Here is a 14,655-nt window from a genome sequence, read left to right on the forward strand (position 1 = left end):
CAGGCAGAGCTGGAGTGATCAGGTGTGCAAGCCCAGACCCAACACCTGACTGCCCTGCCACTCGGCAATACCAGCTTTCCCCTGGTTCACCAGCAACTAGGCATTTAAAAAAGCTCCCTCTGGGGACTGAGGTACACACACGAGGTTTGGAAATCAGTGACGTGAGGTCAAAAACTGCTGTTCTGGTTTACATGTGTGTCTGATACAAAACCAATGATGGCACAAAATATTTGAACAAGTGCTAAAGGTTCAACAAAGCTGGGACAGTTAAACCAATTGATTTTCTATAGTCCATTAACATTTTTACTTGGTCTGTGTTTCCAAGTTGCCTACCTTTAACAGCTACAGTCTAACCAGACAGTTGACTTTTCTGCCCCCATTGAAGTACTGAATTGTACAACATTCAGAAAAGTACAAAAGAATGAAGCAAAGACAAAGGCCAAACACAGTTCCATCTCTTAGAAGCAATCACTATTAGCATCAGGGTATAAGTCTTTCCAGTTTTCCTTCCAACGGTTGAGATCATACTGTTCATAACTTTGCATCCCACTTTTTTCTACATTAAATATCTTCCCACGCTATTAAGGCTGATAATACTTCAGCATATGGATAATCCCACTCCTTTGTTATTAAGTGGTTGCTTTTAGTTATAATGAGATGAACCTATGTATACAATCTGATCAGACTCACAAATGAGTTATTACTCAGCTAAATAGTATAAGTATTTGAAAGGCCCTTGAAATACGCTGACAAATTAGTTTCCAGAATAACTTTATTTCCACCCGCGCCAGCAATGAACTAGTATTCCAATTTCACCACCCCCAGCTATCATTAGCACAGATCACTGTTAATCAGATAGACAGCTAGAAATGAGGGTCAACGGGTTCTATCTGTACTCCTTACATTAGTAGAGTCGAACATCTCCACCAAGTATTTCTCAGTTGTCTGATGGTCTCTGCCTATTTTACCTACTAGAATGTGATTTACTGCACACATGGTCTAAATATAACATCGCAAAGGAAGCAACACTGGGACACAGACTTCACAAGTTGTAGGCTTCTGAGCAGAATAAAAGTACCATTCTCAACTTTAACCAGCATCCCACTGCCTTCCAAGAGTCTGGGCTCTGTTCCTGACCATTAGAGAAACCCAGCAGTCTTCTTGCTCTCCAAACTGATGGACTTCAAGGCTCGAGAGAGGGAGGCAAGCGATGTCTGCTGATAAAGTTTTGGAGAAGGTTACGTGGAGAGACGGGGAAGGCATCTGAACTCACATAATATTACCGTGCTGGTCGTCAAGCTGAGCAGTAGTGTCTGTTGTAGGCAGACTCTTTTTTTTTTTTTTTTTTTTTTTAAATCTATCTATCTATTTATTTATTTATGGCTGTGTTGGGTCTTCGTTTCTGTGCGAGGGCTTTCTCTAGTTGCGGCGAGCGGGGGCCACTCTTCATCGCGGTGCGCGGGCCTCTCACTATCATGGCCTCTCCTGTTGCGGAGCACAGGCTCCAGACGCGCAGGCTCAGTAGTTGTGGCTCACAGGTCTAGTTGCTCCGTGGCATGTGGGATCTTCCTGGACCAGGGATGGAACCCGTGTCCCCTGCATTGGCAGGCAGACTCTCAACCACTGCGCCACCAGGGAAGCCCCCAGACTCTTTTTTCTAACTTTCCAAACTGAGGAAGCAGACTAGGACCTAAAGAGTGGAAGGGCACAGCCCATGAAACAGCAAGAAGCAAATTCCAGCTAGTGAACTCCACCCCAGGCCTCAGTGAGGTTGTCTACTTAATCCTCAGGACAAGCCCATAGGGTTGAATTCCCACTTAACAGATGAGGAAACAGAAGCTCATAAGTGGTCACTGCATTTCTAAAAATATTCAGACATAAGATTGGAGCCCAGGACTGATTACAAAGACCTTCCTCTCAGCCACTACACTGGGTTGATCACCAAGATCATAACGGCATTTCATGCTTCAAATAACCTACAGGGTGAGACCACATGCACAGCCAAAGACGGGGGCGAGATGATAACTGAGGCTGAGTCACCGGGGGGAGGCAGGGAGGTTCATAACACTGGTCTCGTTACTTTTGTAACACCTGAGATTTCCTGTAGTAAAAACTGTAAATGCAATTCACACTTTTAACACACAAGGAGTATCTGGAAGAGAAATCAAGACTTGATTAATAAGGCTTGGTAATCATCTCTGGCCATCTGTGATAATCAGCCTCTGGTTGCGGGGCAAGCAGGAGTGTTAGTTTTGCCACCGCAGAAATCTGAAAGTGTCTAGCAAATACCACTTAAAAAGGAGGCCTAAATAAAAAATTATCTTAGGGTTTTTTTTTTTTTTTTTAAATATTTTATTTATTTATTTGTTTATTTGTTTATTTTTGGCTGCACTGTGTTTTCATTGCTGCACACGGGCTTTCTCTAGTTGCGGCGAGCGGGGGCTACTCTTCGTTGCGGTGTGCAGGCTTCTCATTGCAGTGGCTTCTCTTGTTGTGGAGCATGGGCTCTAGCCACGCAGGCTTCCATAGTTGTGGCTCACAGGCTCTAGAGTGCAGGCTCAGTAGTTGTGGCACACGGGCTTAGTTGCTCCATGGCATGTGGGATCTTCCCGGACCAGGACTTGAACCCGTATCCCCTGCATTGGCAGGCAGATTCTTTACCCCTGCACCACCAGGGAAGCCCTATCTTAGGGTTTTGATAAGAACAGGTAACTTTTTTTTTTTTAAGATTTATTATTTATTTATTTTTGGCTGCATTGGGTCTTAGTGGTGGCATACAGGATCTTTTGCTGTGGCACGTGGGCTCTTCGTTGTGGTGTGCAGACTTCTCTCTAGCTGTGCCATGCGGGTTTTCTCTTCTCTCGTTGTGGCGCGCGGGCTCCAGGGCACATGGGCTCTGTAGTTTGCAGCACGCAGGCTCTAGTTAGGCACAGGAGCTCAGTAGTTGTGGTGCGCAGGCTTAGCTGCCCCGTGGCGTGTGGGATCTTATTTCCCTGACCAGGGATCGAACATGCGTCCCCTGCATTGTAAGGCGGATTCTTTACCACTGGGCCACCAGGAAAGTCCCACAGGTAACTTCTTTTAACATCAGTTTGAGAGAGAAAAAGGTAACACAAATATTAATTTGGATTCCCATCCCAGAGAAGCTTAAGAAGGGAAGAGAAAAGTCAGAATGAGATCAGAATTTTCAACCAATAATACCATCCAGACAACTTCAATTCCAGTGGCTAGAAGGCACTGTGCAAGGGTTCTAAAGTATCAGGAAACAGCCATAAAATGTTGTAAGGTGAATAAAAAACGTCTCTCAACAGCACCTCCCAGCCAGCAGGCAGAAGGAAGGAAGGAAGTCATGCTGGCTGCAGAAGGGAGGTCTGCCTGACGGGCCTGGGGAACACAGGTCACAACCCGCGAAGGAGGGCTAGTTACCCAGAGGCCTGAGCTCAATCAGACCATTCTGATGCCTGGAGTAAGCTCTCATCACCAACTGCTTCCCTCGCAAACTCACTACTGACTGTCTCCAGGCTAATAAGCATTTTATCCGCTCATCTCACCTGGGGAAGCAGGAAGGTTAAGACAACTTACTGTTGTTAAGGGCGGCCAGCGTGCCCTTGGGGATGGGAGTTGAAGCGTGGCCACTTTAACAACCCAAGGGTTAGCAAATCTAGGAAACATTCTACTACAAGAAAGAGGAAAAAGGACGGGGTGTGACAGACTGGCTTGGGTTAAAAATGAAAATGGCTTACAAGTTCTAAGCCCAGGGGAGAGGCAAAAGAAAGCATCACTGAATAACGTTTTGAAAGCTACAGAACTAAAACTGAAGTCATAACTTCAAACAGTAGCAAAAACGTCCCACCAATAAAGAAAGATGGAAACTGGAGATGTTTGGAAACTCCACTATCAGGTGGCACAGGGACCAAAAGCAGGTACAAGGAAGTGAAGGAGAGAAAAATGTAAGAGGCCAAAAGCCACTTCTGTGGCATCATCCAGTCATCTCCGGGGCGCTCAGGACAGTGCTGGTGCTCTAGGAACGGAGACATGATTAGACTGGAACACAGAACTTAGCAACGGGTCAAGACGATCACTACCTCTGAATGTACAACAGGCGTTTAGGCAGTTAGGCCTCCTTTTTACTTGTGACTGGCCTTTGCCTTGTCTGCACTATTCTCCTCTCCCCTAAGTCATCGGTCTGGCCTAGCACACCTTCCGTGCCCTTCCACTGGCCGGTTCCCAATCTCCCTTCATTCAACACAGCTGCTTCAGAATGACCCTAAACCCCTGACTCTTGCTTATACATTCCCAGGGCACCAAGCTTTGTCTGTGGCGAGCTATTCCTCACTCCCTTAAGGTCAAATGCTGCCTTCACTGAGAAGCCTCCTCTGGCCTCCCCAGAGCCCAGGACACACTCAAGCCTCCCTCCCGTGTCCGCTACACTCTCCCGCACTGCCAGGGGAGGACGGGGCTCTACAGGGCCCTCTGGGTGGAAGAGGTCAACCCTCAGCGCATGGCCCTCTGACCACGTGGAAGCCTGCGGGCAGTGCAGGACAGGACGACAGTCACCTACAAGACCATCTTCACCTCTGCCGCCGTCCTCGAAAGGCTCTCCGCCCTGGACTGCGGTCCTCTAACCAAGCACCGCTGTGCCCGTGCCATCCACGCAGGGGTGCCGTTTGCTCTGAGACACTGGGGTTATACAGCTTGAAATACGTGGTCTGCAGATAATGCATAACCTGTATGCTCCAAGTAAGACTTCTACTGTAATGATATTAGCAAATAAGCTGCTGGTCTGATGTTCCATTTAGAACCACCACCTCCACGTGGGAAACTCAGCAGGAAGATGTTACTAGAAGCCTTCATAAGGACACTTTGAGGGCCCAAGGGGTGGGGATAGACACTCTTTCATTACACAGTAAAAATGTCTAGTGAGAAAAGCACATTAAGGAGTTGCCCAACTACTTTAAAATACTACCGTGATCGAGACATATTAAATTAATTTTAAGAGTAATTACCTTAGTTGGGAGACTCAGGGAAGGATTCCTCCAGGAAGATCTGCCTGAATCTGGATCTGAAGGAGGAGAAGCACGCCAAAATTTCCCTGGCAGGAAAACCAGCGCATGCAGCATGCAAAGGCCTTGTTGCAGGGAGAAACGAACACCTGGGGGTTGACGGCCAGATCACAGGGGACCTAGCAGGCCACGGCGCGGCCCTGAAACCAGAGCACTGAGAAGCCCACCCTTTGCGATTCTTACACAGTAGTGTTCATGCTGTGACGCCATCAACCTGCCTGCCATGGGGGAAGGGGGCAGTGTTGAGCAGGAGACCCTCCAGCGGAGGGTGAAGAGGCTGCTGTAACCTCCAGGCAAGGGGGCTGCACCAGAGCCAAGGTGAGACTGAGGGGAACGGAGGTGCTCCCAGGGTCAAGAAAAGAGGGGCCGCACCAAGCGATGAACTGGACTGAGAAGAGGCAGGACACGAGGGGCGTGCCACGAAGCGCCCAGGCTCATACGCAACGCAACGAAAAGCATCCTCGGACAGGGAACCCTGAAAAAGAGCCGGGCGTTTTTTGGAAGGGAATTATGTTTGATTTAGACATGCTAAGTTTGAAGTGACCCTGACATAAACAAGAGAAAGTCTTTACTCAATTACGCATATGGTTTGCTTGGTCAATGCTCAAAATGTCTTTAAGTGGCAAATATATAACTGAGTGGAGGACAGACATGGATCAAAATACAGATGTGATAAAGAATCTGAGTAATAGTTACCTTTCACTGTAGGAAAACCCCACTAAAAGCAGAGATACTGCCAGTATCTCTGACCAACCCAGAATGGAATCTGCCCAAAGAGGGCAGATAAATGGCTGGGGGCAGTGTACAGGACGTGTGGAATTCCCTGCCTTGCTGAATCAGTTTGTACTCTGCAAAGTTCAAGAGCCACTGCTTTAACTGACTCAAGGATCTGGTAAGGAACAGGTATTCTGAGATTCACATTCACCTACTTCCATGTTATAGTTTACAGGGATTTCCAAGACTATGAAAAATATGAACTCAGTTGAATTTTATCATATTCTCCTTTCCTCCAATGCTAGAGGGCCTGGGGTAATCTTGCAATCAAAGCTATTTTTAAAAGATATGGTTGTACTTAGTTACATCTTAAGTTTCACTGTTAACTGTGCTGGATTTATGACTTCAGTCTACAGCCCTGTGCTAACACGGGCACATCAGCACTCCCTGGACAGAGTGCGAAGAACAATGCTGGTGGACCTTGCCTCCTAAAGGCTGCTGCCTGGTGGCAAGAAGACAAACAATACACAGGGCAGGACAAACATGGACTTCAAGACAAGAGTGGTGTAGAAGAGAGAACCCAACCGGCAGAAATACCGAACATCTTCCAAAGCAAGACTAAACAAGTGCACACGCGATGCCTCAGAAGGAGCACTCAGTGTGTCCACGCTGTCAGGACACTTTACTGTTTTCAACTCCTCGTAAGCTTCAGAGACAGCCCCAGGAAGCCCCGGGGAAAGTGCTAGGGGACTGAGATGAGAAAGAGCCGGACTGTGGAGCGTCAGGCCCGGGGCCAAGACAGGCGGGACACGGGAGTACAACGTCACCGAGGTGGGAGGCCTGAGCTGCACACAAAGCCCAAGCACAGCCACCTCGCTGCTCCAGGCAACCTCTGGAGGGAGCCACCTCGTCTAACCTGGCAACACTGCTCCCAGCAGGCCTCATCTCCCCCCACATGCCCCACGTCTCAGGTGCGCCTGCCACTCCCCACGGGGCCCCACAAGTGAGGGCCCGGAGAGCACAGCCTTCCCTGGTGGAGACACGGGTCCAGGGGCTGCCCCCGCGAGCGCCTTCTTCTAGGCTCGGCCCACACTGATGATGCCAAGCTTCCGGGCACAAGGCTAGCGCTTATTCACACGAAGACTTCAAGCCTCCCGCCCGTCACTCAGCAGGAAAAGCCTGGCTGAACATTCTCACCAGGGCACAGTCTCTGGATCCGCCACAGTATTAACTGTCGTCTGTGCTCTCACTTAAAAGGTGGAGACGTTACTTTCTTGTGTGCAGTGGTCTGTGATCCTTTAGCAGTAAAGGTTTAAGGGAGTAGGCAAAAATCTAGACGGATTACACAAGACATAAAGAAACGCCTTGGCAGCTCCGTTTCCTCCCCAGGCCTGGATCATTTTCTTTTAAAAAATATTTATTCATGGCTACGCCGGGTCTTAGCTGCAGAACGTGCGATCTTCGTTGTGGCATGCAGGATCTTTTTTTTTTTTTTTTTTTTTTTTAGTTGCAGCATGCGGACTCTTAGTTGCGGCATGTGGGCTTCTTAGTTGCGGCACACGGGATCTACCTCCCCGACCAGGGATCGAACCTGGGCCCCCTGCACTGGGAGCGCAGAGTCTTCCCTCCTGGACCACCAGGGAGGTCCCAGGCCTGGATCATTTTCGCGGCTAGCCCCGCCTCTCACTAAGGTCCGCCTGGGCCAAGGGGGGACTTGGTGCCTGCTCGCGACCGCGCTGCTCCGTGAGAGGCCTCCGCAGCCCTCGGTGCTGCTCCTCAGCTCTAGCCCGGGTAGATTATGTCCGACCATCGGCAGGTAAAAGGAGCAGGGGGCACACAGCAAGCGTCCCCACCCCTCGGGCACCAGCCTCTGCCACAGGGAGAACTGTCCTGGCACTTGCAATGCTTTTCCATTCAGCTCGGGCTCAAATGGCAGCCTCTCCCTAGAACTCAAGATGTATACACACAGAAAAGTAAGGTAACTTGTCCAAGGACACACAGCTAGTCATCTTGGAGCCAGGATTTTTTTTTATATATTTATTTATCTACGTTTTTGGCTGCGTCGGGTCTTAGTTGTGGCACACGGGATCTTCGTTGCGGCATGCGGGATCTTTCGTTGTGGTGCACAGGCTCTAGAGCGCAAGAGCTCAGCAGTTGCGGTGCACGGGCTTAGTTGCTCCGTGGCATGTGGGATCTCAGTCCCCCGACCAGGGATCAAACCCACGTCCCCTGCACTGGAAGGCGGATTCTTAACCACCGGACCACTAGGGAAAGTCCCTGGAGCCAGGATTTGAAATGAGGCAGTCCGGCTCCAGAGTTCTTCCAACAAGCATCACTGGCTTCTCCAACATTCAAATTTTCACTGGGTATCTAAGTGCAAGGCACCAGGCCAGGTTCTGTTTTATAGTTCTGCTCTGACTGTCCCATTCCAATCTGCTTAAGGCACTTGCGACCACAGCCCCACTGAATGATAAGCAGAAGCAGGAGCTCCCACGCTCTCAGGGAGACAGCTGAACGGTTACACTGAACACCAGCGAGAGAAGGATGGCTAGAAACTGACCAAGCGAGGCAATTTAAAGGCTACCCCTCCACAGGGGAGATGCAATAGCCATGGGAAGACTATGGGCTTTGGGTCACAACCACGGGTTGAAATCCCATCTTGCACATTCAGCTGTGTGAACTTAAATGTGCTTTCATGTGAAAATGAGCATCCCCTACAAATGAGATAATGCAGAGAAAGCTCTATCTGGCTCATTAAATCTACTAAGTAAGTGGCTATTATGACATGAGGGCTTTTCTAACAGTGAATAGAAACTTGTACCTAGTCAACTAGTATTACTTCACTTTCCAAATCTCATCACTACAGCCTCTCACACTACCTGTTTGACTTTTGCTACATTCGCATGTTAACCCACATAAATGTGTCTGAGGTCCTAGATACTCATCTAAGACAAATCGCACCTTCACTTACGTGCTTCCTAAAATCACACTGCATACCAGCACTGAGGCCCTGTGTCGTACATCAGCAAGCACTGCAGTGGAGTCACATCTGGCATAAGACCTGTCACTGGAGGAAGATCCATGGCCAATGCCATGGAAGAAAAAGCAGAACTGAGAAGTGGGCACTGGGTCACTACGTGACTTACAATTTGAATTCTTGCCTCTGCTTCTACTGTTGTGCATTAACTGTATAGGCATGTGCGCCCTAGGAGGATGGCTCACTGCTCCCAAGATCCTGAGCCACGTCGATCAGACGACCTCAGACTAAAACATCCCATGTCCTGCAATCCCTCCTCCGTGCTTCAGACTTAAACGTGTCCAATCACGTATCCCCGTCTGTTTCAGGAACAGTGGTCACTAACCATGACCTAAGGGTAAGCACACTTAGTTCAGTTCAAACACCTGCTGAGGGTCCAGTAAGTGTCAGTTACTGGGTTGGAGGCTGGGGTTTACCTACAGAAAACTACAAACACTTCTTATTTCAAAAGGAGGCCATCATAATTCTCTGTAAGCTGAACAAAGCATTCTGTTTTGCAGCTTTCAAGTGTTAAACTGCAAACTTCAGTGGCCAAATTCAGCTGGCTATTTCACAACTCCTTGCTGGACAAGGGGTTCTATGTGATTCTAAAAACAGTGAGGGGGCTCCCCTGGTGGCGCAGTGGTTAAGAATCCGCCTGCCAATGCATGAGACACGGGTTCGAGCCCTGGTCCGGGAAGATCCCACATGCCACAGAGCAACTGAGCCCGTGTGCCACAACTACTGAAGCCTGCGTGCCTAGAGCCCGTGCTCCACAACAAAGACAAGCCACGGCAGTGAGAAGCCCGCACACCGCAATGAAGAGCAGCCCCCGCTCACCGCAACTAGAGAAAGCCCGTGCGCAGCAACGAAGACCCAACGCAGCCATAAATAAATAGATAGGGAAAAGAAAAGTAAGGCCAAGTGAAGAACAAAGCCAAATCACCTTAAACTCAGCCATAATGGGTCCTTAGAAGTCATTTTATCCTGACCTTTTATTAGCAGAGGCACCGACACCTCGCCCAGTTCCTGCCTGCACGCTCACAGTGACCATGAAGTACCTCCTGTGCAGTGTTCCGCTGTCAAAGGCTGCAGAGGGATTCAGAGACACTCAGACACTCCATCACCGGTGCCAACATCTTTTCTAAACTCCTGTCCATGCAACGTGGCTTCCAGATCACTCAACTTCCTGGTTGCCTACCTCTGACTGGATCAGATTCACTGTACTTCTTAAAATGCCTGCCTCTTTGTAAAAGTACTGTCCATTACTAACACATGGTGATGCCATAGGATGTGGAGAATTTTACAAACCTCTAAAAACTCACTCAGCTTTGATGTTCTTAATTGCACTCACAGGTACCACCAGCCTTAGCAGTCATTGTAATTGTCCAGGAAGTGTACTGCCGTTGGGCTAAGCTTCTCGATAATGCCAACCCTTGGTTAGTCCAGGCCACACATTCCCAGCGGGGGTGTTATTAACAATGGTTTGTGGCCCTCTAGAAGCCACAATATAAAAACAGATAGACACAGTACATCCATGGCATTAAAACTTCACTGGGGTAGGGGAGACAATTAGGGGAAACAAAATCTAAAAAGGCCTGTGGGGCAGAAGGGAGGTGCGATAATGAAAGGTGGCGGAGAAAGGCTGGCCTAGACCTGTGCTGTCCTATACAGCAGCCCCTAGCCATTTAGATGGAATCAAATACAGCTCCTCAGCCACACCAGCCACACTCTGAGTGCTCAGAAGCCACACAGCTCGCACCTACCGCACTGGCCAGTGCAGACGGAGAACACTTCCATCATCCCAGTGAGTGCTATGGTACGGTGCTGGTCTAAACAACCCTGGAGGATTTTACTAGCATTAGTAGACAGTCCTCAAACGTCTCAAATCTCTATTTATGGCCATTAATTACTGATTATCTAGCCCATCTTCTTTCACTCTTGAAAACACAGTAAAGATACCAGCTCCTCAAGGGCAAACTTTAGGAAGCATTAGCCAACATGCGACTTTTTCGTTAGACTACTACAGCAAGATACTGGCTGCATCGCACCCACTTCAAAATGTTTGGAGCCACTGGTCCAAACACTGCCCTAGGTCCTCTGTAGCCCACTGAGACTGAGGTTCAGTGAGCTGTTTGAAAGCAAACCATACCGTGCACGACGCAAGGCGCAGCAAGGACCAGACACAGACCACACTGATCAACAGGCACAGCGTGCCTGCGTAAGGCAAAATGACGAAAACGTCAACCAAATCTTGAAATCCTCCTTTGATTAGGTGTGAAAGTCTTCTCCTGACAGTGTACAGAGTTTCATCAGATCCTCTTAGGAGCTGGATGCGACTGTGTAAGGTGGTCACATGTATTTTCTTCTCAAGCACCCTTGGAAGAACCATGGTGACTGAGGTGTCTCACACAGCTAGACTTACATTTCAAAACAATTTCTTCCTGGCCATTTCCTAATCAAGAAGCCGAAAAAAAAAAAAAAGAAAAACCAGTCAGGTAAGTGATAATCTGTTTCCACACTAGGCAATTTTTAAAGCTCCAAAACAAGTACAGCAAACATTGCAGAATGTAATACGCCTGGTCAGGTTAGGTGCCAACAAGTTAATGCCACCGCTCAAGGGTCCAGGTTCCAGAATCTCAGGCAGGGAAGCCCAGGTCACATGATACAACATGCCACCAAGACAGAGGGAAAGAAGTCAGAGAGGCAGGCTGAGCTCTATCAGATGAAAAGCAAATGTGTCCTTTACCCTCCTAACAGAGGAAAGGTGGAAACCAATGGAAGACAGATTCAACCAGAGTCCACAGGAGGGCGAGGTGGAGAGCATCACTAAGCCAGCAGCCTTCCTCCCCAAGTCAACACAAGCTGTGGCCAAAGGCCAGGCTACGAATGTGAAGGTTGCATTAGTGCTACCTCTCCTCCCCAGCGCTCCTGCTATTCTCCAGTCAACAGACCCCCAAATAGGACTCTCCCTGCAGGGCAGCCCACCCCTCCTCACATTTAACTGAAGACATAAGAAGGACTCTCAATGGCCGCTGGCTGTCCAGGGTATGCAAGAGCCCCTCAGTTCCAAAGATGGGTTTGTTTCTTCCAAACAGTGAACTTCAATTTCAACTTTTGCACCAGCACACCACCCAAATCCCTCCACCTCTCCAAAGAATAAGATCAAAGGAATACAAAACTGTGGCTACACAGCATTTACCCCTCCGACACTGAAGCACGCAGGTGGAGTTACACCCAGGGGAAATGCTAGTTAGAGCAGCAAACTCTTGCCCAAAGTTTAAGGGTCTACAGGCTCGAAACCTTCGGTATTGCTTCCAAGTCAGATACTAGGAACATAGGAGTACCAGGAGTCCCATACCTTGTCACAAGGGCCATCATTCTCAGAACGGATACTTGAAGAAGAAAATGTTCCCAAGTACATCAGCTTTAAAATAAAGACCATATTTCATATCATGTCATCAAAGTACATTAAACCTAATATGTAACCACGGGGGCTTCAATTCACAAAGCCTCCCCAGCAAAAACATTTTTAAAACAAGTGTTCAAAAATTTTAATATGAAAGGAAAGAAAGAGAGAAAATAGCATTATCAACTCATATTCTGTAAGGAAACTTGCAATTAAAAAGAGTATGTGGGACTTCCCTGGTGGTCCAGTGGTTAAGACTCTGCGCTCCCAATGCAGGGGGCCCAGGTTCCATCCCTGGTCAGGGAACTAGATCCCGCGTGCCGCAACTAAAGATCCCGCGTGCTGCAACTAAGACCCAGCACAGCCAAAAAAAAAAAAAAAAAAAAAGAGTATGGGATGCCTCCAATGGGAAACGATGCACTACTCAGACCCTCGATTCTAGATCACTTCCTTGGGCTAATTCACTCTGGGGTCTCACTGCCCTTGACCAACTGTAGGTTGTAGGAATGATGGTAGAACAAATGGCTCTTGTCTACACAAATGAATTCTATCTGGACAAACTTCCACCATGGAAAAGCCAGTTGTGCGTCCATCTGCAGGTTCCTTGCAACATTACCAACTTCCATGTATGTCTGTTCTTTGTTCATTTCATATTTAAATGACAGTCACGATCTTACCTTTTCTTGAAAATTATCTTTTAACAATACCCATCACCTAGGGGCTTCCCTGGTGGTCCAGTGGTTAAGACTCCGCGCTTTCACTGCAGGGGGCACGGGTTCGATCCCTGCTCGGGAAACTAATACCCTGCATTCCGCTCGCCCCCCCAACACCCCAAAACCAAAAACAACAACAAAAAACCCATCACCTAGACTTAACAGCCAACATTTCCAAAAAAGTTTAAAGCATTCTGGTTCATCTTCAGAGGCAAAAGCGCAATACTCTGAAGAGAGCATGAAGAGTGACAAGCTTCCTCTTAGTCTACAGCGGTCACACACAGGCCGGTCAGCGTGCTAGGGCTGCAGGGGCATACCCCCAATTCCTTTCCCCCAGGGGTCAGATCTGCTCCTCAGCACACGCAAGAGGAACCTGGGGGATGAGAGACCAACCAAGTGCTTGGGACCTGAAGGCTCTGGTTCAAATCAGGGCTCTGAAACTTACTAGCTGTGCAAGCTGAGGTAAGTAATTTGCTCTCCTTGGGCCTTACAGTGAATTCCTGACTCTGTAAAAGGTGGGTGTGTTCCTGAGAAGATATGAGAATGAAGAGGCAGAGGAGCCAAAGACCAACGTCTCTCTATTTCTCAAATTCCTGGAGCTACAACTGGGTCCTGGTGAAATTAATCCAGTACAACATTCTCCAACTCAGCGCGCTGTGGGGCTCCTTGTCCTGTGACAGCTCAATTACAGAACCTATTTTAGTCTCCACCCTTCTTCCTGAGATGAGCCCCATGACTTAGGGAATCTTCCACCAAATACAAAGCTTAAAATTAAGATATATTCTTTCTTAACATTTAAAGATACAAGAAACAGCAGCAAGAGTCTAATCAAGGACTAAGCATCGGCAACAAACACACACAGCCCTCAGGGACACCAATAAGCCCCAGCTAGCCCACTGTGCTGAAGTACAACTCCAAAACACACATCCAAACGTGCGCCAACCAATGAACAGAGAACAAACTCCAAGTAAGCAAAATAATCTGGGCCCCCAGGACTAAAAAGTCAAAAGCGGAGAAGAGATGAGAAATCACGAGATGTCTCACCGTCACCACGCTGGGCGGGACATGGATTCCCCAGGTCCTCCTGGGAGGCTGCCAGGAACCCTCCACCCTTGTCCACGGGAACCAGCAGCAGTGCAGTGATGGCCCTGACCGCACACCAGGCTCCTGCCCACAGCTTCCCACTTCTCCAGATCCAGTTCCTTTCCAGCGCCCTCGACTCATCTACCTCGGACTCTGCCGTGACATGTTTTTAACTGGAATGACCTTCCTGCCGCTCCGCACCATCACTGCTTCTCACACCTACTCACCTATCCTGCCTAACCCAACCCAAATAACACCGGAGCACCTTCTAACGTGAAGAAATCTCTAGGTTCTCAGCTGGCCCCTCGACCTATACAGACACAGACGCAAAAACATCACGTGAACTCTTGTGTGCTCCACTGAAAAAGGCACTCAAACCCTGGCAGCCTCAATACACAGTAAACGTGTGCCCAACTGCATCACTCCAGAGGACAGGATCTGGACCAGTGGTTTAACAAACGAGTTTTGAATCAAGGAAACAGAATAACCACCAGTTGCTGAATAAAGTAGGACATACCAAGAAGCACTGGGAAAACACTGTCATGGGAAGCAGAAGACAAGACACTCATCAGGACAGCAAGTGTAAGACTGAACTAAATGTACCATATGATTCCTTTCTGCAGTCATGACTTTATAATCAGCTACCAAAAATGTTAC

The 14,655-nt window shown here is 48.4% G+C and overlaps 1 protein-coding gene across 3 annotated transcripts in view; it reads right to left on the reverse strand.

Moving 5' to 3' along the window:
• RAB7A (RAB7A, member RAS oncogene family) overlaps nt 1-14,655 on the reverse strand; it is a 70,746-nt gene that overhangs the window by 21,749 nt on the left and 34,342 nt on the right. Inside the window, exon 1 of one of the 3 annotated variants that reach the window (XM_036868549.1) lies at nt 5,007-5,028. The exons of the other annotated variants lie outside the window; for them this stretch is intronic. The gene's annotated coding sequence lies outside the window, so the exon portion shown is untranslated. Of the gene's footprint in view, nt 1-5,006; nt 5,029-14,655 lie in introns of those variants that run through there. 3 annotated transcript variants of the gene reach the window in all.

This window comes from Balaenoptera musculus, chromosome 11 (genome assembly GCF_009873245.2).
Source record: "Balaenoptera musculus isolate JJ_BM4_2016_0621 chromosome 11, mBalMus1.pri.v3, whole genome shotgun sequence".
Taxonomy (NCBI): Eukaryota; Metazoa; Chordata; class Mammalia; order Artiodactyla; family Balaenopteridae; genus Balaenoptera; species Balaenoptera musculus.